This window comes from Protopterus annectens, chromosome 7.part0 (assembly GCF_019279795.1).
Source record: "Protopterus annectens isolate FY-2018-M chromosome 7.part0, PAN1.0, whole genome shotgun sequence".
Classification (NCBI taxonomy): Eukaryota; Metazoa; Chordata; order Ceratodontiformes; family Protopteridae; genus Protopterus; species Protopterus annectens.
Window position 1 is genome coordinate 431,244,381 of NC_056739.1, and position 24,895 is coordinate 431,269,275.

Consider the following 24,895-nt stretch of genomic DNA (forward strand, 5'->3'; position numbering starts at 1 on the left):
CCCTAGTTTTGATATAGAAAAAAATTGAGATTTGTCATGACTTTATGGAACTTATTTTGAGAAATAATTATATACAATTCGAGGGAGAATTATTTCAGCAGTTGACTGGTGTGGCAATGGGTGCCCGTTGTGCCCCAGTATATGACAATTTAGTGCTCCTGGCATGGGAAAGAATGCACATTCTTGAATCTAGATTTAAAAACAATATTCTGTTATATAGTAGATTCTTAGATGATTTTCTCATTGTGTGGAAAGGAGATGAAGAGAGTGTAGTTGAATTTATATCTTACATTAGTAGCACCACTTCATTTCTTAGGTTTACATACTCTTGGAGTTTAACAGCCTTGAACTATTTAAATATAAGTATTTTAAATCAAATGAGGGATTAGTTAGTACTATATATAGGAAACCAAGTTACTCCAATTCTATGTTACATTACACTAGTTGTCACCCGTTACATCAGAGAAAAGGGGTGGTCAAGGGCCAGATGGTCCGTATGTCTAGGCTCATCAGCAATGATGAGTTGTTCAAAAAAGAAATGTTTATTTTAATTGGGATGTTCCTTGACAGGGGATACCCCATAACATTATTACGTAAAACCAAAAAAGAGATTTATAAGAAGAAGAAGAACAAATACATTCCGATTTTGAAAGACAGGGGACATGGGACAACTTCAGCTGTCCTGGACAGTGATAGAAATGGTCTAATGGATGGACCGAAGTTTGTTCTTAAATACAATGACAAAGCATTGGAGCTTAGTATGAGTTTAAGAAACATGTGGGAATACTTTCTGAGAAGAGATACCAAAATTATTTTAAGTTAGGGACCAGTCATTGTATTTGGGAAAGGAAAAAATCTTAAGAACATTCTTGAAAAAGAAAGTGTAGGATACAAAAGATCACAGATGAGTAAATGTGGTACCTGTAAGGGATGTAGATTCATCGCAGAAGGGGCTTATATATGTGTGGCAGGTTATAAGCATACAATCGCTAGTCCAGGGGTGTGCAATTGTAACACTAAGAATTGTGTATATATTGCATCATGTATGTCCTGTGAAGCTTTTTATGTTGGCATGACTACACGATGCTTAAAAGATAGAATTAGGGAACACAATAGTTCTATTAAGAGAAAGGATGAGTACAATGCACTTTATATGCATACCAAGTTTTGTGTTAGTTTTAATACATTTTTATTTTTTATTATAGATAGAGTTAAGTTTAACAACAATTGTGACATTAGTAACAAGGTGGCTATGCTTGAAATGGAGTGGCAAATCAGATTAAATGCTATGAGGCATCCAGGACTCAATGAGTCCATCTCGATAAAGCCTCAATTAAAGTATCTAGCTAGTTTGATTTAGTTTAATCTCATTAAGTAATAACAATATTCGTCACTGTTTTTAATTATTTTATGTAGTTTTTAGTATTGAATTGCCATTATTTGTTATCAGTTAGGTTTTGCTCACTGGTTGTGACCAAGTATTTGTTTATGTTGTTTTGCATAGAATTGTTATATTATTGTGTCGACTATTTGTGTCAATTTATTCAAATTGATTTAATGAGTTAATCAATTAATTAATTAGTTGTGGGTAGCGGGTATTTATAGAATGTTTTTTCACTTGTGAAGTATGACTCTGAAGAAACCAGGTTGCTGGTGAAAGCGCTCAGTCTTTGTGGTCGTTTGGAATAAAATATTTGTATCCCCTTACTACCGGTACCTGTGCCTTTTCGTGTCTTACACAGTGGTCGAGTTTTTATGGTTAAATTAAGACAAATCAAACTTCTTTTAAATATTTTTTGAACCCAACTTGACATTTGTTCCCTTTAATTACCTCATGTTTGCAAGTAGACCTGACTGCATTTGCTGTCTGATCATGGCATTAGGATTTTTGCATAATGCAGGCCTCCAGGACTAGAGCACTTGTAATCCTCAGTGTCAGCATACATGGGATGGATCCTTGTTTTCCCCCTGCTTCCACTCTCACTATAACAGCTAGACAAAGCCTTGGGTAATCATGGCTATTGTAATGTACATTGGGCACCTACTGAGTCACTTTCCAGATGTTGGTACAGTGCCTCCAATACCCTATTCTTTGCTATTGCAACTCCTTTCTTAGCTTCTTTGTTAGCCAGACAGTACTGTTTCCTAGCCTGGTTGGCCTTTTCTATCTCCCATTTTTTCCTACTCCTTCTTTTTTTTAATAATTTCCTGGACTTCTGCATTCCACCACTAGCTTTCCTTACCTGGATCGGCCACATATCTGTTCTGTAGTCCTAACATGTGCTGTTTTGAGGCACTGCCATTATTCCTCAACTCCACCTATTTCCTCCTCTTCCTGGGGTGCTAGAGCCCTGAGTAATTCCTTGAACTGTTTTACTCTCTCCAGTCAACTTCCAGGTCTTCAGCCTGGTCTCTGTTGACCTTAGAGCCTTCGCTGACCACTGCTTGCATCTGATTGTGGCAACCAGTGGTTTACGCTGTGGACTGACTGTTTCACTGGGGATGACTTTGCAATCAAGGATTCTACCCCAGTGCCTTTTCCTTACTAGGAGGAAGTCTACCTGAGTTGCATGTTGGCTACTCTTGTATGTGATCTTGTGACTGTCTCTCTTTCTGAACCATGTGTTGGTTACTATCAGGCCATTTGCCAGACAGAAGTCTAGAATGGTTTCTCCTTCTTTTTTTCCTGTTGCCCCACCCATGTGGACCCAAGCAGTCCTCATATTCTATTCTGTCTGTCCCGATATGTGCATTCAGGTCACCCACTATCAACACTAACTCTTGTTTTCCTGCTTTATCTAGTGGGTCCCATAACCGCTGCCTGAATGCACTCTTTTTTTCACTATCACAACCCTCCTATGGGGCATAGGCTGAGATTATGAATACTGCATTATCATTACACTGGTGTCTGACTGCCATAAGTCTGTAACTAATTCTGATGATATCCCTTACTGCCTTCTAAATCCTCTCTTTCACCACAATACCCACACCATTTCTAGCCTGTCTGTCTCCTGAGTATTAGAGTCTGGATTCCAAGGCAAGTGGCTTTGCTGCACTGCCCTTCCATCTTGTCTCTTGGATACATAGAAGTTCCACCCTCCTCCACATCATCATGTCATCCACTTCCAAGCTGCATCCTGTCAGTGAACCTACATTAAGTGTAGCAATTCTCAGTTCATGTTTGGCAGGTTGATTGGTTTTATGCCCAGCTTTCACTCAACAGAGCTATCCCAGGTAACCCAGGCTGGGCAACTAAACACCAGTCGGCCAGCAGCTTATTGACCCAGGGCTGCTGGGCTTTATGGTGGGCATAAACTGGCCAATATGGGCATATACACCCCTCCCACCATAAGCATGAGTCCCTGGCATAGGTCGGGTCCTCAACCCACTTATCACTGGTAACTACCAATGCCTATTTTGGTGACATTAGTCAGTATGACCGAATCACCTAGAGCCATATTTTATACCATCGAGTCTGTGCTGCTGCCCACAGCTCCATTAATTGCTGAGTTTTGAGATGAAAAAACTCAGCATGTTTTTAGGAGGTGGGGGGAACCCCACAGAGACCAAGGGAGAACATGCAAACTCCGAACAGGGATTGCTCAGAGATCAGGATCGAACCTTGTACCTTTTGCATGGGAGGTGAAGACCTTAACCATTATGTAGCTGGTCTCTTAAAACAGACAACAAAAATCTGTATTGAACATTATTGAGAAACTGGAAGCTAAGTCACTGTCTGTTATATTTAGTGAAGTACTTCTGTCAAAAGGAATGATTATTAGTATTGCAAAGCCCATTTGTTTAATTCATGGTTGCATCAGCTGTCTGCAGTATATAATCTTCATATTATTACTACCTGGGAAGAATTTAAATATGATTTAAGAATGTATCCGAAAGATTTTTTCATCTAACTCATTATGGTTCAGAATATTTAGCAAGGAATATTAATGATATTGTTAAGTTTTTTTTTGCAGCCCTTTAACAAACATGAGAGCTGAAATGAAAATCTCATAACTTTATAAGAAAGTTATATCAAAATAATTGTCATGAAGTCGAAACAAATAAATATATAAAAACATATTTTTACAATGCTCAGAGCTTAGGAAACAAATTTAATGACCTTAAAGTTCATGATTAATGACCGTAATTATGATATTATAATTATAAGAGAAGCATGGAATTCTGGGCTTCATCATCCCCAGGTTTAGGAAATTTGAATGTTTGTGAGAGTCTTCAAGATGGATGCAATATTAATCTTAATTAAAGATAATATTCAATCAGCACTATTTATCTATGACACAATACATTAATCATTATGGACTAAGTTATTAGAATCTACTGGTTTAATAAGAATAATAGCATACTATAAAAAAAATCAATATAGATAAGGCCAAACACATGGAATTTCAGGATATACCTAATACTGGATTAATATACATTAAACTAATACTTGTGGTTGACTTCAATTATCCTGACACTGATTGGAATGCTTTCTGTACTAAGTATGAATATTCCAGAAAGTTCATTGATATAATGTGTTTTCATAATCTGACTCAACTGATTACTGATAAAAACAAAGAAAATAGCATCTTGGATTTAATATTGACAAATGATACCAACTTAATACCTAATATGTATGTAGCCATGCCTTTAGGATTGGCAGAACATAATTCTTTAAGCTTTGATATTAAGTTTACAAAATATTGTGTTGTGAAGATAATATATAATTATAACAATATATATTATAATTTAGTTAAAAATGAAGTTACAATAATGGATTGGGCCACTGAGTTATCCCATGAAGAATGTGGATATACTGCTTTAGAGAAGCTATTAACTAAAGAATTAAAGTCTACATTCACTGTTAGTAAATCACAAAATAAATTTCCCTGTTGGTGGAAGAAGTCTTTGATAAGGCTATAGAAGAAAAAAAGCAAATATTTTTAAGACTCGGAAGATTTCCTATGAAATATAACAAAATAATATGAATAAAACAACTAAGGATTTGCAAAATAAAATCAGATAGAGGAAAACTGAGTCTGAAATTAAGTTAGCTACTTCACATAATAAAAACAAGTACTGCACGTGTAATAATTTTCATAGTAAGATTTCAATCCCAGTTATGACAATTGAATTAAATGGCTGTTTATTGCGAGATCCTTTGGATATATGTAATGCATTTAATAAGGTGCCCTGCGGGCTCACTCCTCTCCCTCTACCTTACCCCCAAATCACACCCACCCCTAGGTCCGCTAGACTTATAACCTGCTAACCACAACCCCCTTCCCTATCCAACTACACACTTCACTCCACCCACTCTTCCAACCACTCCCACCTCTACCCCTGTCTAACCAAATTCTATCACCTCTCACCTACTTCTCTCCTCCTATCATAGTATACACATACATACTACCTCCAATCCTATCATGTCCTCAAAAGCTATACCACTCTTAGCTCAATTGCTACTACTCCTACATTTATCCTATCTATACTATCATACTCAACCCTTAACCAGCAACCACTCACCAGCGTTTCATACTACTATTCCTTTTCCTTCATTACATTCACATTCTTGTATCCATGTATTCCCTAGTCTTTATCCCATCTATAATCACCTTTTTTCCTATACATTCATTCCTTTGCACAATCGCTCTACTCACCCACAAAGCAGCAAAACACTTAAAAACTTAATATTACTCAACATGCATACCAAGAAATGCAATCTCCTCCCTAACATAATTCAACACCTAACTACCATTCTTATATCCGGTGACATACACACTAACCCAGGCCCTCATACTACCTCTTCTACATCTAAAGCTATCCTACTAACCTCTCTTAATGCCCAAAGCATAGTTAATAAAATCCCCAACCTCCATGCTTGGCTTACGCACAACAAACCAGATATCCTATGTATCTCTGAAACCTGGTTAAAACTACATACAAATAACTCTGAAATAGCACCACCCACATATTCAATCATTAGAAAAGACAGAACCCATAAAAAGTTGGAGGGGTAGCTCTTATGTACTTATCCTCCTTAGTAGTACTAGTTACTCCCTATGTTAAACCTTATTCCCCAATTTTCCAATGCAGAACTTACTGTGGCTGTTCTTCAGATAAATATACATAAACACATATGCATAGCTGCACTTTATATTCCCCCTGGCAATAATATTCCTATACTCGAGGACATCCTCTCATGGCTTTCAAGCAACATTAGTAATGAAACTATTATACTTGGAGACACAAATATCAATTGGATCTCCATTAAATCTCCCAAAAACCCCCTAAACATTAACCTCTATAATTTTTCTCAACTTATTAACTCCACAACCAGACACTCCAAAAATTCCTCCAGTGGTAGCACCCTAGACTGGATCTTAGTTTCTCATCCCCATTACTTCTCTGACAGTGGTACCCTTCCTGACTCGCTCAGCGATCACCTCTCCATCTTCACTCACCGTCTTCCTTCCCCCCGTCAACTATCCCATAACTATATTTCCACTCGTAATCTAAAGAATGTTAATCCTACTAACTTATCCAATTCCCTAAAATCAATGGACTGGAGCCCTTTGAAAACCTTGCCCCTGGATTCAGCTGTTACCTACTTCAACACAACTTTCTTAAATCTCTTAGACAGTTATGCACCCATGAAATCTAAAAGAATAAAAAACAAAACTGCACCTTGGCTTACTAAAAATACTCTAGCTACCATGCACCTTAGAGATAAAGCCTGGGTGCACTACCACAAAAATAAGACTCCATCCACCCTTAATGAATACAAAACCCTTCGCAATAAAGTTAAAACATTTATTACAATCAACCGACAAAACCATTTCTCTATTCTTCAACAAAGCAATATAACTACCCCACAAAAATTTTGGAAAGGTATCTCTTCTCCCCTTAATCCAGGCAAGAAAGATACACCCAGCCGAGACCCTAACTCAACAGCCATAGACCTGGCCACCCAATTCAATTATTTTTTTATCAACTCAATAGCCAAACCAACCTCATCTTTCTCTAATAATACAACAGCCACCACATCTGCTCATGCTCCCATGCTATCACCTTCAGCCCCTTCCTCTCAATCCCTATGTTTCTCTTTAAAACTCATACCTATATCCACCATAAAAAACTTCTTCAGAAACTAAAACCATGCTCCACTGCCCCTGATAATATTCCCTTTTACTTTCTCAGCGTAGCAGCCAAAGCTACTGCCTTCCCTATCAGTATTCTCATTAATCGCAGTATTCAAGAAGGCTATGTACCCCAACTCTGGAAAAAAGCTTTTATCATACCCTTGCACAAAGGTGGCAATAACAATAATATAACAAACTTCCGTCCTATTGCCATCCTATCACCCATCTCTAAACTCCTAGAAAAATGAGTTCATCTCCAACTCCTTCCAGATCTTATAGATAACAACTTACTAACTCCCACACAACATGGATTTAGACCCAATCATAGCACCACGACTGCCCTTCTTTCCTTTCTTGAAACCGTGAACAAAGCCCGGGACTCAGGACACATAGTGTCTACTATCCTTCTCGATCTCTCTAAAGCTTTCGATACCATCTCTCACAACCTTCTCCTTGCAAAACTTTCCAACCTAAACCTGTCTCTCTCCTCTCTCAGTTGGTTCACTAGCTACCTCTCCAATAGACAACAATCAGTTAAATGGAAAAATGCTACCTCCTCATTCCTAAATACCCCCACTGGTGTTCCCCAGGGCTCCATACTAGGTCCCCTTCTCTTTAATATTTTCATAAATGATTTCTACCACTCAATCCCCAATACAAAACGTATCCAACATGCTAATGACTCAACTATTATCTGTACTGCCACCTCCATCCCTACACTCCTGAAACTAACCCAAGATGCTTTCACAACCACTAAAAAATAGATGTTAGACAACCACCTAGCCCTCAATGCCTCAAAAACTAAACTAATGGTATTTACCCCCTCTAAAACCATCACATTAGACAGAAATACATTCTCCATCACCAGTCAGGACAATACATCTCTCAAGCTGGTATCTGAGACTAAACTATTAGGTGTCCACATTGATGATCAGCTTAAATTCAACTCCCACTTGCAGATTAACATAAAGAAACACCAGAAATTAGGCATGCTCTACTGCCATAATCACTTCCTAACTGCCCCTACTAAGCTCACTCTCTCTACCACATTTCTCATCCCTTCTCTTCTCTATGGTGCCCCACTCTTATCCAATTTACAATCTTCTCTTAAGGCAAAACTCTCCTCCTGCTATAACAAAATTGCCAAATTTGCTACTGGCCACAAGTCATCTTCACATCACTGTGTATCCCTTCAAAAACTTCAGTGGTTAGAACTCCCTAACCATCTCTCCTATATCCAGCTTCCTCAGGCACATAAACTTATTTTCAACTCCTCCCTCTGTCCCTCCCTTTCCTCAACCTTTAAAATGCACCTCTCAGAAAGACTCTTAAGATCTAGAAACCATAACCTAATTAAACTATATAAACCCAAACGTCCCCCTGGTAAACATCTCTTGTCCTTTGCACTTGCTCGTCTATGGAACTCCCTTCCACCATCCATCCGTACCACCACAAATCTCTCTGCCTTTAAAAAATCATTACACTCACATCTAACATCTCAATGGGAATGCTCCTGCTTCCACCCTACATAATTCCATTTCCTCTAATTCACTCTCTGGCCTAGTTGGCATTACTTCTTTTGGTAACTATTGCAGCATGATGTTTTTCTTTTAACTTCATATCCAAATGTATCTTATATTGAATTGATTTTATTTAGTATTACTACCCACTGTGACCTATAATTGTCATTATAAGTATGTCTACCTGCTGTGATCTATAATTTTTATTGTAACTCTTCAACGCAAATGTAAATGTAAACGTCTGTAACTTTGTATTTTTTTGGAGCTTTTCTCCCCAGGACTCCACTGAAAACGGGTTCTTCTTGGCCCAATGGACTATCCTGGTAAACCAACTGCAAATAAGTAAATAAATAAAATAAAAAGTTAAAGATCGAAATTCTACTTGATGCCAATTTAGTTTAGTATGAGTGTCGTACAAAAAATTAACTGATATACTTCTGTGGTGAACTTTATAACAATCTTTCTAACAGTGGTTATTATAAATCAATCCTTGCACTGTTAGCTTTTGAACAGTATGTTTCTTTCTTTAGTGTTTTATGTATAATCTGCAACATTGTGTTATTTTCTTTTAGTATTGTCAAGCAAATGAAATGTCCAATGTTAGATATTGTCATTTACTGTCATGTGTTGTGTCACTGCAAAGTGGCCCAGGTCATGGCTGAAAATGGACTTTGAAACATTCTTGCTAGCAAGTTAACAATTGTAAAATAAAATAGAATAAATCCAGTTTCAAGTTGATTGATTGTTTTCCAGGCTGGAAATGGACTTTGGATCACACCTTTTAACAGGTTAACAATAGTAAAATAAGATAAATAAATAATAACAGTTTCAAGTTGATTGAATGCTTTCCAGGTTCCTTTTCATTTAAATGTATTCATTTGTTTGTTACTCTAGTGAGCAGACTAATTGTTTAGAACAGATGTCAATAACTTAGAAATACAAATGTAACAAAAGGAAAATAAATAATTGGCATAGTCTGATAATTATGTGTGCAGATGTACATGTAAGCAAATGAGTACTGGTTTGGAAATTAATTAGTTTATAAGCATCAGTTACAGTAGGTGAAGATTTATAGAAAGCATTTGAGGTTGCCCAACTATGTTGTTCCTTGTAACATTTACAAGCAAAGTTTCTAAACAGGTAGGAACTTATTTTCTGAATGAATGAAGGAAGATCAGGTAAGGCTCTTGTACTGAAGAAAGCACATTCTAATGCCCTGCGCCTATTGTTGAAAAGGCCTTTCTTCCTTTCTGGAACCTCTGCAAGGGGCAGACAGAGAATTTGGGAAAAATAATGGCATTCTTAAAGACCCAGTAAATATTTGGCAGTATCTGTGAAACAGTAATTCAGTATTAAAGCCCTGCCATTACAGCTAATCTTGTTTTAACTTGATCTGGAAATGTTACATTTTCAGAAGTGAAACTGGCAAGTTTATCATACGTAACATTTTGTTAATGGATATAAAATGCAATTATTTGAGTGCAAACCATTATACACAATTTCACACCCCCACCAAAAAAAAGTGTTTCACACATTTCAAAGGTGACAGTTCATGTTACCTGTGTGAAATATCAAATGATATTGCTGCAGTTTTACAAAAACTAAAATATAGACTTTGATGGCAGGTAAACACCACCTGTCATATCTAATCTACCCAATCCTTAACTAATTATACAAGCTGCAAACCATTGATAATGCATTGCCTGATTCCTTCCACTTCCACTAATAAGGACTGCGGTATACTTTCCCATCATTCCCTAGGTAATGCATAGCTAAATTATTTCCACTTCCTCTAATAAAGATTGTGGTATATCTTCATGCACATGGATTAACTTTCCTTAGAAAAGCTGATTATGCATCCACAACCATACCCATGTAATATGTCTACTCATAGACTATCCCTGAGCATTCAACTCGTGACTTTTCTTATGCACTCTTTTCTGAAAGCAGCAACCCTCTTGGACTACACTACTTCCATTAAGTTGCTTTAAATGTGGTCTCTAGCCCCTCTTCTTCCTTGAGGGTAGTTGTGTGAAGATGCATGAATCTGTAGTTCTGTGTTTTATTTCATAGGTTCATAGGTAGGTACTAGGCTATTGGCCCTAGGGCCTATATAAGCCTAGCCAAAAAGGTACCCTGGCTTTCGCCACCCAAGAAAATTATTTTCCTGTGCCCCTGTCGAGCAGAGCCACAGAGGTGATCCCCGGGGTGAATTTCCCATTTCCCATCCAATCATCAGGCTTTTTCTTGAAGAGTGCTAATGAGGAGCTTTGATTGATGTAGATAGGTAGTTTGTTCCAGAGTATGGGAAGTCTCAGGGACATGAATCTATCCCTCCAGCATGTTCTGTTTATTGTGGTGACAAGGTTTAGGTCCTTAGAGCGTGTAAACCAGGTAAGTAAACTTTCCCTTTTCATTCCAGTTTCAGCCATTCTCTGGTAAAAGTACTTTGTTTGCAGACTGTACAGAATGTTGTTAACCCCTCTGTGAAGTGCCACTGTCCTGCCTACATCTTTACAAAGATGCAGGGTGCCAGAACTGCTCACACTACACCAGATATAAATAGGGATAAAGGATAAAGGAGAATAACTTATAGTTTTTCACCTGGATACATCGTTTCCACTTTGTTTTCAGTATTGCTAGCCCTCTTTATTGTTGTCTGTCACTGCCTTCTTATCTTAAGGACACCTGATATGACCACCCCTCTGTCATTTTCACTTGTGTTAATGTTATTTGCTCTCCAGCTGTATATTGCTTTTTCAGGGTTTTGTTTCAAATATGCATTAATTGGTATTTTTGTGTACTGTATTTTGTGCTGTCATATGTTATTCTATTTTCAGCTATTAATTGAAACAACATACAAAACATTGTACACAGTCGAACATGCAAATAATATGCACTAATTAAAGTTATTAATTGTTGTTAGTCTACAATCCTCTAAGTAGTAGGATATGGAATACTTTCAGGAAATCAGGCTAACAAACTTTCAGTGTCTTTCTAAAAGAAACTAATACTAATAACATAATGAACTATTAGTAAACAATTTATTTCTGACTATTTCTCTGTTTGCCCAAACCTTTCTCACACTTACCATGTTCTCTTGTGCAGCAACTTCGTTGCATAACACTGCCATACGTGCACCTGTTTTGTGAAAGCAGAGTGAAAAACAATAAATTCTTGTTAGGACCTGCTCATGGACAAGATTTTCATTTCTGTAGTCATTCTGAGCTTAGAGCCAGATCCCAGGATGTTTCTTCACATCAGACTCCATTATTTAACACTACATTGGTGTGTAGTTTATGACACTTTACTAAATGCTGCCACTGGTATAAAGTATTTCTATGCTTAAGATGTATATATTTTAAGTGTTGTCTCACTGTAATTTCCAGTTTCCTTTTGTAGATTTCATTACTTTATGATGTATATGCTTACACTGTGGCATAATCGTCAATGTTTAAAACTTTCCTGTATGGACTACTGTGTGGTGGATCAGAACAGTTTTTTTTTCTCTCAGATATATGCAGACAGTTCTCATATGAAAAAGACAGTGAACTCCTCTCATGAACCTTAAAAAATGTTCATGAATAGTTCATGATAACAGATGTTCACTATTTAGTCCCTTTCTCAGGTCATGAACTCCTCAGCATCAGGGCAAAGTTCAATAGGCTACTGAACCTTTACTGAACTTTCTGCTTCTCAGACAGGGTGTCAGCCCTACAAACTAGTTATGAACTTTAGAGTAAACCCTGCCTTTTGTTATTCATATAAGAACTTTGTATCGCATACACAATAAAAGTTAAAGTTTGAATAGCATCTTTCACACATAATTAAACTTGACATCCTTTGAAAACAAATGACAGTTTTGGAACAGGTAGTACAATAATTATATAGGTACATACGCCTTATATATTTTGTAGGATATATATATGACTACCTGAGAAAGACGGGAAAAGAGCACCAAATGTAGCTGGTAAAAAGTAGTGAACATCTGTGTGTCAAGTGATAGAAGACACCTGTTTTTTTTTTTACTTTTTCCAGTGCAAGTACCCTTCTTAAGCACTTAAAATATTTGAAATCAAGTAAACAGAGAGCTGCTGAGACTTCAATTGTAACTTATGGATACAGAAACTACCTCTCACAGACATGAATAGAATAGAAGCAGTCCCAAAGGTGACAAATAAAATTGTTCTAGGGGGTGCAGTAATAGCCACACAATGAGAAATACACACAATTTGGTAGATCAGATCTTTTTGAGAGATAAAGTGGTAAACCTAAAGAACACCCTCCTCTGGGCTATAGTTGCTTCAAAGGCAATAATACAATTTAATAAGGCAAGGTGCACACAGAAACAATTAATACTGAGGGACAGAAAAATGAACTCTGTTGATTAACACATATATATAATAGCCATCAACACAGATATTTTGGCGGCAAATTATCTTTATAAGTCATCAAATACAGAAGCCGGTGTTTCTATAAGAAATCAATAAGATAATGAGCAACTAAAGAAATATAAAATAAATTAGAAACATAAATGGCTTGCTCTACTAAAAAGTCTCTGGATTCTCTGCATTCTGTATTAGGGCATGACTTTCTAAATCCTAGTAAATGCTACAGGTGCATAGGTTGAGTTTTCACAATATTCAAGTATTGGCAATTATGACTTACCTTCCCTTACAAATATGCCACCATAGAAGCCATTGTTTTGTAGTACAATGTAAGACAATCTCAAAGCTATTTTTAGATAACATATATCTGTTGTAATACAGACAGCCAAAAATAGTACACAACAAATTCAAGTATAGATTGCCATATGGGGTTGATGTTTGTGCACTTACTCAAACTAAATCCCTGTGCAGTGGGCCTTTTGCCATACTTCATAAAGCCACAATGATAATGACCCTAAAAGTTAATACTCTAATATAGTGAAGGATGAGCAGACAGCACCCTGAGACAATTTACTTACTTTTTCATATTGTAAAAGCAGAAATATTAGTAACTTATAAGCATGTAGCCTTGACTCTAAGAAACTGCATGTTGTGCCTTTCTCTCCTTTGCTGTATTTAAAGAGAGTAGGCCTATTGGCTTTTGCTGCATTCACTGAATAGCCATGAAAAGAAAAAAGCTAGCCAATAGATTTGTGCACTCTGATCAGTGCCACCTACTGGTGAAATTAATATACTGATTTATGATTTCTGGCACTAAAGAACTAAGTTCAGAAAATGTAAAGTGTCTACTACAATCAGTATTTTATTTCTGTTTTTACCACGACTTTCTGCTATCACTAGTTTCAGTACATGGATTACCCTCTAACCAGCACCTGCTGAATTAAATGTTTTGTGATTCTAAACTGGAACCCTTTCAGCATTTGTACTGTGAAACAGTTTACTGGAAGGGTTTCCTGTTGCAGCAGTAAGCTGTAGGCTGACAACCCCCATAAAGTGAAGAACAGAAAAAAATCTGGTTGCAACAGGCAGGGAGGTAAAGTAAAATGCTTTGACTTCCATTTTTGCTAGATTCCCAGTCTGTGGTCCTTGTTTAGTGGTGTGTGTGTGTGTGTGTGTGTGTGTGTGTGTGTGTGTGTGTGTGTGTGTGTGTGTGTGTGTGTGTGTGTGTGTGTGTGTGTTCGCGCGCAAGCACGTGTGTGCTCATGTGACGTTTTGGTGTTTTATTATTTATAAAGAAAGTCATCTGCTTTTTTTCTGGATATCTGATGGCATAGTGAAATGGTAACAACTGGCACTGACCAAGATCATGAAAACCCAGGGCCTGCTTCTCCATTCACTATCCCCTTCAGCAGCTACTGACCTTCTAAACTACATGTCCCAAGTTTAACGGAAGTAAATGGGGCTCCACACTTTTAGAAACCACCAATTTATTTATTTACTTAATTAGTTTATTTTTGTTTTATCTTATTGTGGGTGACTGTTCTTCAAGTACTGGGAGAGTAGATTGCATGTTCATCAAACAGTAGAGTCATTCAGACTGGAAAACACCATACAGCCATATGAATATTCATCTGATGAGTGTGCTGTTTACAGATTTAAGGCCACTGGGTCCTATAAACGTCTGTGAGTTGGGTAAAGTGCTTTATATCGCCAATGCATAGTATCTTCAAACATGAAAATAGGGGCAAGATGCCTTAAAAAGAAAATTAGGGTGCTGTAACTTTGGCCTAGCCGACCCAGGTTTGATTAGTGGCTCAGCTGACTGACGGGCTACAGGGTGGGTTGGGCACTTACTAGTGATGCTCCTTAAAGGGAAGCATGGTCCAAAGAGGGAAGTTAATCTCAGATGCAACCAGTGAGCATGGGAGGTAGGGAACGGAAAAAGTAGGTAAGGCATATAAAATAAAAACCTCCACCAGACAGAAACACAGAAAGTCAAGCCCCCAGGATGCCCTTAAAATCTATGACCAGCCCCAGCAACTCCATAGCAAGTCCAAGAGGGCAGAAGGATTGTGGTAAAACAAGCACAAACATGGGGCACTTAGGGCTGGGTTATTATAAATGCCCCCCAAAATAGGGTCTTTGCAATGAAGTCTAAATTAAAGCAGAGTACCCTATGCAATTTAGACAGCAAGGCAACTGACATTTGTTTTGTTAGGAGAAAATGATTAATTTTTTGTTCATATAATTCCCTAGTGGTATATCCGTATAGCCAGCAGGGTGTATGGGTGGCTAGAAAATGTGTTTTTTAAGTTCATGTAACACAGATAGGTGAGCTTAGTGCCAGGGGGCATCTTGCAGTCACAAGAAATTCCTGAAATATTCCAAACTGCAGGCCGATTTAATTAATGATTTAGTAGAGGGGATAATTAAGTGGGTCAGTAACTAATAAGCATTCCTACTAAATTTGAAAGGGTTTATATGTTACAAGAGTTGACTTATGTCAGTGATGGGCTTCTGAAACATATCTCAGATAATTCTGTCACAGATGGGTTCAAGGGTGACACTTGAATTTTGTCATTGTTAGTAGCCCAGCCAATTTCCCTTTTTGTGCTCAAAATAACATATCCCATTTGGTCACAGATTGACCATACCCAAGGTCAGTAATTATATGTTACCTGTAATGAGAATAACTAGGATCATGCAATGATAATTTGAGAGGACCCATGCATGGGATAAAACATTTAGGAACTGTGTCTGTCCATTAGTAGAAAAGGGAGCAGTCCTGGGATAAATTTTCTGTTTCGTATTCATAGATGTAAGTTGCACTTGAAAATGGATAGGGATGAACTTTGCTTTATGTGGCTGGGGAGTCTGTTCCATAGCACTGGTATCCTCTACAAAATATACTGGTCTCTCTAAACCATTCTGCGGATGTTGCAGAAGTAGTTTAGATCCCTAGACCAAGTATTTCTGATACCATTTGACTTGCTGATGTGCAGTAAATCCATCTGTAATGGGTTAGAGGATGCCTTCTATGCCAAACACAGGTCACCTCTTAGCAGTCTCTAGGATACTGAGTATAGTGACAGGGCTTTGAGTCAGTCCATGTAGAATATGTTGTTTAGGCCTTGAATCCTTTTAGTAAGGTATCTCTGTGGGTGTTCCAGTTGTTGCATATGTCTGGACAGATACATGTCAAAAGGGGCAATATATGCAGTGATTGGCCTAATGATTGGCATAATTAAATAAAAATGATTTATGAAATATACTCAGTCATATCTGGGAAGACTTAAAATGTGCCAGCATTTGGTCCATGCTGTTAATGGGCTCTAGAAATATCCCCTAAATGTATAGCTGTATTGCTATCACAATGAATGAGAGAGCTGACAAGTAATGTGTAAAAGTGGCTAATAACTATAACTACAACTTAGAGGACTTAAACTGTACCACAAGTACCCAGCAAAAGCAAAGACCTAATATTCTCTTTACATATTCTTAAGTGGGTAGTCTTAGTCGGGAATGAACAAAGTAGTGTTAGGGAATCCCATTTCTAAAGTAGCCCATTCAGCTGGCTTATCCGGGTCTATGTCACGAAATTGAATGGCCACATTTTTGAATGTATCATCTCATGGACAATGCAGGCTGTTGAACCATTCTCACTGAACTCACGTTATGGTAGGGTTCAGAAAATTTAGCCTTTTCACCACTGTAGTGCAGTCTCAGAATTTATATTTATTTATTTACATTTGGTAACTGGGTAGTTTCCAAATGGGCTAAAAACAAGCTCGTTTTCAGTGGAGACCCTGGGAGAAAAGCTGCCAAAAAAGTAAATTTACAATATTTATACTAAGATATGCTAGTTACAGTATTAAAAAGGTTACTATGAAAGTTTACATAATAATATAGTACAGTGTAAAATCAAGTTAATACAAGATGAAAAGTCACACATCAAACCAGTAAAGTCAAACATGATATCAACATGATATCAACAAAACAACAATAGAATCAAACAATATAGAGTTGTATAGGTAGAAAACACAGTAGGCGGGAAGTATGTTTGCTTAGCCAGGGGTAGTATAGGAGCATAGCCAGTGATTGGAGAAATAATTTGTAAGGAACTGTTTGAAGGTAAGGGTATTAGGTATAGACAGTAAATGCTGGGAAGGGAGTTCCAAGTTGTAGCTATGAAGTAGCTGTATAAAGAATCACCATAAGCGTTGTGGGTTTTGATAACTTTGAGCAAGTTTTTATCAGCAGACCTGAGTGAGGTAAGGTTGGAATAGGGTTGTATGAGGTTAGATAAGGCTGGGCAATAGTTGGGGTTACGAATAATGGAGTGAGCTACTATTCATTGGTTTAGGGCTAGTAAGTTTGGGAGTTCAATCCAGTTTAGTTTTTGGAGGGCTATACAATGGTGAGCTCTATGGTGAAGGTTAGTGGCAAATTTGGTGATTTTATTATGGCAAGCTTCTAGGCTATTTAGATCAGATTTGTGAAGGTTTGTGTAGATTTCTGAACAACAGGAAGGGTGGAAAGTAGGTGAAGTTCTGGCCATAGCTATTCTAGCATGGTTAGAAAGATATGGTTTAGCCCTGTAGAGAACACCTAATTTCGTGTGGACTCTTTTGATTGTTAAAGTGATATGTCAGTCAAATTTTAGGTTACAGTCTAGGATAATACCAAGGAGTTTAGTATATTTGACAGATTCAATTTTTGTACCATTAGACACGAAGATAGAGAGATGCTTTTGTTGGTTTTTATTGGAGAAATTGGAAAATATCATAAGTTTGGTCTTGTTTGAGTTTAGAATCAGTTGCTGGACTGAGAGGTATTTTTCAGTGTTATTTAGGGAAGTCTGAGACTTTACTTGGAGTTCATTTATGGAGGAAGCAGAGCAAATAAGGGAAGCATCATCAGCATGTTGATTGATAGAGGCAGGTGATGCCGCAGTGCAGAGATCATTGGTAAAGATAATACAGAGAAGTGGGCCTAAGATAGAGCCTTGTGGGACGCCGACTGTGATGGGCAAAAGGTGTGATAGTTTATGTTCCCATAAGGTGGCTTGTTTACAGCTGGAGAGGTAGCTGTGGAACCACTGAAGTGTATTGGAGCTGAAGTTGAGGGAGGCAAGTTTGTTTAGGAGTATTTGATGGGATACAGTGTCAAAAGCTTTTGACATATTGAGGAAAGTGGCAGAGACAATGTGGTTATTGTTTTTGAGGTGGTTTACAGTATTGGTTAAACTTAATAGGGCAGGGTTAGTACTATGTTTGGGGCAGAAGCCATGTTGGGTAGAAGATAGAAGGTTGTGTGTTAGAAGGTGGTCTAGAGTCACATTTTTCTATGATTTTGGCAAGTGGAGAAAACATAGCTATGGGCCTACAGTTAGAAAGATCAGTAGAGGGGCCTCCCTTGTGAAGGGGTATGACATAAAATATTTTCCAAAGCAGGGGGACATACTGTTCAGAGATAGAGCAGTTAATAAGAATAGATATAGATAGATTTAGTAGCAAGTTTAAGAAATTCACCAGATAACTGATCTGCAGGAGGAGTACATGGTTTTATTTTAGTTAGAAGGTTTTGTATATAATTAATAGGGATTGGTTTAAGAGAGAAAGGAGGAGTATTGGGGTCAGATGGGGGAGGTGGTAATTGGAATTGACATTGTCATTTAGTAATGAGATGATGGAGGTGATAAAGTGGGTATTGAATTGTGTAGCTATACAGTCAGTAGTGTCATTAGTTGCTGGGGATGGAGTGGTTCGTTTTCCTAGGTTTAGGAGGAGGTTTATTGATTGCCAGAATTTTTGAGGGTTGTTTTGGAATTTTTGTTGACATGATTGGAAATATATCTTTTTGTCCTGTCTAATTTGGTTTTTGGCCTGATTTCTGAGTGTCGGCAGGTTGCATAATTGTTATTATTTTTGTTTTTGTGATAGCGAGTCCAGGATTTGTCCCACTGTTTTAGTAGGAGGATAGTCTCTTTAGTTAAGTACAGAAGTTGTTTGAACTTGGAACATATTTTCCTGAAAGGAGCAAGATTATTTAAAATTTGCAGGAATGCATTATTAAAGTACTGAACTGCAAGATCCAAACTGAGGGTTTTGAGGGGTGACCAGTTATATTCTCATAATAGGCTGTTAAATATAGAGGGGGAGAACTCTTTTTTATTGCATACATATTGAAATGTAATATTATTTATATTCCGTGTATGTTTTCTGATAAGGTAAGTGGGGTGGTGGTCACTAAGAGAATTAGGGGGCAACCTGTGTCATAGTTGTAATTGGATTTATTTGTTAAGATCCAGTCGAGTACAGAATGCTTGTTTGAAACCTTATCTATACGTGTGGGTTGAGAAATATTTTGGGTAAAGGCATAAAGGTTGATAAAGTTGGTAGGGGAATTAGATGAGCAGGAAAACAAGTCGAGATTAAAATCACCAAGTATTATAGTCTCTTGAGAAAAATTGGAGGATGCTCATTCTAGAATATTTTCAATGTGTGAGAGGTTATTAGTGGGTGGGAGATAGATGGCTATTAAGATGATAGATTTTTGGGCATTCATTTGTAAGCATGTTGTTAAAATTTCAACTGTGGGAAGTTGAGGTGGCATGGTGGAGAGCTGAACTAAGTTGAGGTGGTCCTTGTACATTATGGCAATACCACCCCCATGTTTGGCTAATCTATCTTTTCTGATAAAGCAATAGCCAGGAGGAAGTAATTCCTCAGTTTTTATGTGTGGCTTGAGCCAGGTTTCAGTAATTATGGCTATGTCTGGGGAGTAGAGTGTAAGGGCAGCATGGAATTCTTGAATTTTACTGAGGAGGCTTCTAAGATTAAAGTGTATTACAAGCAGGTCTGAGTTAGATGATTTGAGTGTTGTAAAGGGGTAGTTATTATTTGTAAAGTTTGGAGGATAAGTTGGGTCGATAGTAGTAGAAATGGTGGGGCCTGGGTTTGGGTATATGTCAGACTGGAGTTTAATAAGGGTAAGTCAGTGTAATGTGAGATATTCTAGTTTGGAGAAAAGCTTAAGTTGTTCATGTAAGGAACGTGAGAGGCTATAGGTATTATAGAATGTGGGTGGGAAGTATATAGAATTAAGATTATTATTGAGTAAATGAGGAGAGATGTATATAGTGTCTCTAGTATCATAGAGGGTCAGGAATGTAGGAAGTGTTGGGGAGTGGCAGAGCACGAGATGGTGGGAGTGAAAGGAGGTTAAATAACAGGATAGACTTAGTAAGGATAGTAGGATTGAGATGGTGATGACTGGTTTGAGTAAGGCCATGGTAAGGAAAGAAAGAAAAACTCTTGAGTAAAGAGTACTAAGAGGTGTGGTTGTAGTAGGATGGGGCTAAGTTAAAAAGCCTGAGGGTAGTACAAAAAAGTAAGAAAGTTGGGATGGGCAAAAGGAGATAGAAAAATATGTAAGTAGCAGTGTGTGGGAGGATGTGATGTAGTACTTAGTAGAAAATGAGATGGGGCAATGAGTAGGTGGGTCCTTGCGATGTGATTTGTTGGTCAGGTAGGTGAGCTCATGAGGGGAGTGGTTTGGATAGATATAAATCAAATGAAAATGGGGGTGGGTGGGAGTGGAGTAGGATAGGAGAGCATAGTGAGCCCGAGTGTAGCGAGGGTGAATGGAGCAGGGCTACACCCGGTCACAGTTGGAGTTGTTTTCAAAGAAAAAAACTATCAGTGAATGCAGAGCCTCCAAGGGAAGAGGGATATACAGGTAAGTTGTTTGGAGGAAAGAGAAGGATGAGAGCACAGAGAAACAAGGAAAGAGATCTAAGCAGAGAAGTAGGGAAAGGAGAGGTTTGATCAGCATGGTACAGTGGAGAAGAGGGGGTGCAGATATAGGAGGACAGTAAGGCAGGAAGGCTTCTAGAGAGCAGTAGATGAAGGGAAATGGTGTAATGGGAGTTTGAAATGTAGAGATAGAAGTGGTGGGTTGAGGAGAGGTAGAAGGGGAGAGTGTGTGTTAAGGGAGACATGGGCTGGCTAGGTAGTTTCAGAAAAAGAGAAAAAAAAGTATGAACAAAGTGGCTGAGGAAAAAGGCAGAGGAGGAGAGGAGAAGAAGAAGAGTTTAATAGGTGGAGAGAGTGACTTCTGTTGGTGTGGAGGTGGCCCTTAGGCCCTTAGAGTTGGTATATATAATTAGAGGGGGGGTCCAACAGACTGCATTGTCAATGAGATGATGTTTGACAATGTGGCCGTTCTATTATTTGACATAGATCCAGCTAGCCTGGGTTGTCTCATTCCAGATGAGACTCACCAAAACCTGACTCTTGTCTTAATCTTGTTCATTAGTAGGACACTTTGCAATGAACTGTTTATTTAAGCACATTAACAGCATGAATGATTACATTTGCTGCCTAAACTGCATACTTTCCTCCAAATATCTGTTTACACTAACGCCAGAATTATATGCTCACAAAAAAATATATGTTTGTAAATATGCTAAGGTCAAGCCTGTCCTCTACTAAGACTGTCTATCAAGGTACTTGTTGAAATTCTAAGGGCTGTAAATGAGATGCTTGTAACAAGTGGAAGCACAACTACAAATATAAGGGAATAAATACTAAATCTGACATTGGGGTACCTTGGAGTAGTCTCTTTAAGCAGTTTTGAAACAGAAGTATTAGTTGTATAGAGGCACAGCCTACAGTGGTGGTGGAGGGTGAAACTCCATCCACAAAAATGACTTTCTGGTATAAAAGTGAATTTTGAAATTTGGTATTGTCTGATTCAAACCTTTTTTTTTAACAACTTTTATTACAGAAGATTAGAAAATTATCAAAATCACTGTAGTTATCTACCCACAAACAAATAAATAAAACAGATATTCAAGTTCCAATGAATAGCAAAGTAGTTTGATTTAACTTACACTTAATACACTAATTTAATGTAACAAATTCCACACCAATCTTTACTATTTCAACCACATTAATGTCACACAAGTCAAATCATATTTTGAAGCCTCGATATCGCTCCTTCCTCAAAGACTGAAAAGATCAGCCCTCCCAATACCTCTTCATCTCCTTAAAAGTTTCATCAGCTATCTGCTTTTTTCTCTCTCTCTTCACATCCTGTCTATCCAAGTACTCTAACCAATTAAGTCACTTATTCAAGAACGTTCCCCTGCCCTCTCTTTGGTAGTTCTCATTTTCCTCATTCCACAGTACAGTAGTCCCCTTTATTAAATCTTTAACCATTGGTGCGATATTAACCACAGTCTTTATTTTTCAGGCACACAAAAACAGTACAGTAGTCCCCTTTATTAAATCTTTAACCACTGGTGCGATATTAACCACATTCTTTATTTTTCAGGCACACAAAAACAGCACGGTAGTCCCCTTTATTAAATCTTTAACCACTGGTGTTATATTAACCACATTCTTCATTTTTCAGGCACACAAAAACAGCACAGTAGTCCCCTTTATTAAATCTTTAACCACTGGTATGATATTAACCACATTCTTTATTTTTCAGGCACACAAAAACAGTACAGTAGTCCCCTTTATTAAATCTTTAACCACTGGTGCGATATTAACCACATTCTTTATTTTTCAGGCACACAAAAACAGCACAGAAGTCCCCTTTATTAAATCTTTAACCACTGATGCGATATTAACCACATTCTTTATTTTTCAGGCACACAAAAACAGTACAGTAGTCCCCTTTATTAAATCTTTAACCACTGGTGCGATATTAACCACATTCTTTATTTTTCAGGCACATAAAAACTGTACAGTAGTCCCCTTTATTAAATCTTTAACCACTGGTGCGATATTAACCACATTCTTTATTTTTCAGGCACACAAAAACAGCACAGTAGTCCCCTTTATTAAATCTTTAACCACTGGTGCGATATTAACCACATTGTTTATTTTTCAGGCACACAAAAACAGTACAGTAGTCCCCTTTATTAAATCTTTAACCACTGGTGCGATATTAACCACATTCTTTATTTTTCAGGCACATAAAAACTGTACAGTAGTCCCCTTTATTAAATCTTTAACCACTGGTGCGATATTAACCACATTCTTTATTTTTCAGGCACACAAAAACAGCACAGTAGTCCCCTTTATTAAATCTTTAACCACTGGTGCGATATTAACCACATTCTTTATTTTTCAGGCACATAAAAACTGTACAGTAGTCCCCTTTATTAAATCTTTAACCACTGGTGCGATATTAACCACATTCTTTATTTTTCAGGCACATAAAAACTGTACAGTAGTCCCCTTTATTAAATCTTTAACCACTGGTGTTATATTAACCACATTGTTTATTTTTCAGGCACACAAAAACAGTACAGTAGTCCCCTTTATTAAATCTTTAACCACTGGTGCGATATTAACCACATTCTTTATTTTTCAGGCACACAAAAACTGTACAGTAGTCCCCTTTATTAAATCTTTAACCACTGGTGCGATATTAACCACATTCTTTATTTTTCAGGCACACAAAAACTGTACAGTAGTCCCCTTTATTAAATCTTTAACCACTGGTGTTATATTAACCACATTGTTTATTTTTCAGGCACATAAAAACAGTACAGTAGTCCCCTTTATTAAATCTTTAACCACTGGTGCGATATTAACCACATTCTTTATTTTTCAGGCACATAAAAACTGTACAGTAGTCCCCTTTATTAAATCTTTAACCACTGGTGTTATATTAACCACATTGTTTATTTTTCAGGCACACAAAATCTACATCGTATGGTCTTGCATAAATACTAGCATCCTAAGGGGTTACTTTCATAAATAAATTAAATATTATACCTCTAAATATTTAAATACATCAAATCCATTCTTAAGATTTTAGCATATAGTAGTCATAATTATTCAGAACCATTCAACACTAACTGTGAACCTCATAGCTTGGTTAACAGATCAGGACAATTGCTTAGTTACAGTCTGTATTGCTATATTGTCCCTTTCCTATACTTAAACATATTTAAGCTTTACCATAGTCATAAACATACATATTCAACATTAGCAAAGAGAACAGTCACATCATGTTCCCTTTAGTGCATTTAAACATGTTGAATAATTGTTGTTGCTAGCCTATTCAAAAGAAACATAATCTAATACTAACAAAATACTATTCATCTTTTATCAATCTATAACCCAATTCAGTCCATCTGAAGATATACTGACCATGACTGTTGGAACTCTAAAAACTTCAAGCACTTTAGGGAAAACTAACAAAATTAACAACTGCATAGCCATCATCACCCTAGTTTCCAAAAGATTCGCCTAACCCACTGAAATATATTCAAACTTTAACATACTTGTATACATACATGATCATCAAAATCAAACGTACACTCTGATATCTAACTAAACAATGAAATAATAGAATTGTATTGCATTCTTTAGTACAATTAGTCTTGCAAAGTAACAGATGGCTTTGATCTATTCATCGACAGAATAATTATGATACAATGTCACTGTTCTGCAAGAAATGAGTACTGCTGCCTTCTAATAATAGCCATTAGACATATAATCTATAATGAAGAGTATGGAGGAGTAGCTGGGGAGAGGCTAAAGGACTAGAGCACAAGGTGTTAGAGGTCACAATTGGCAGATGCTGATGGGGTGGTATTGCAACTGTTGCAAGCTGCTTGTTACATTTATAGTAAGTGGTTTTGCTACAGTTTCAGCAGACCATTTTTTGGTTCTCGCACATTTTTGTCCTGTTTTTCACCCACAACTTAGATTCGAGGTGGACACCAGACTGGCAGATTGAGGAACTGTACCAGGGACTAGATAAGGTAGCTACAATCTTGCATGATTACATAAAGGCCCATATACTCTGCAGCCAA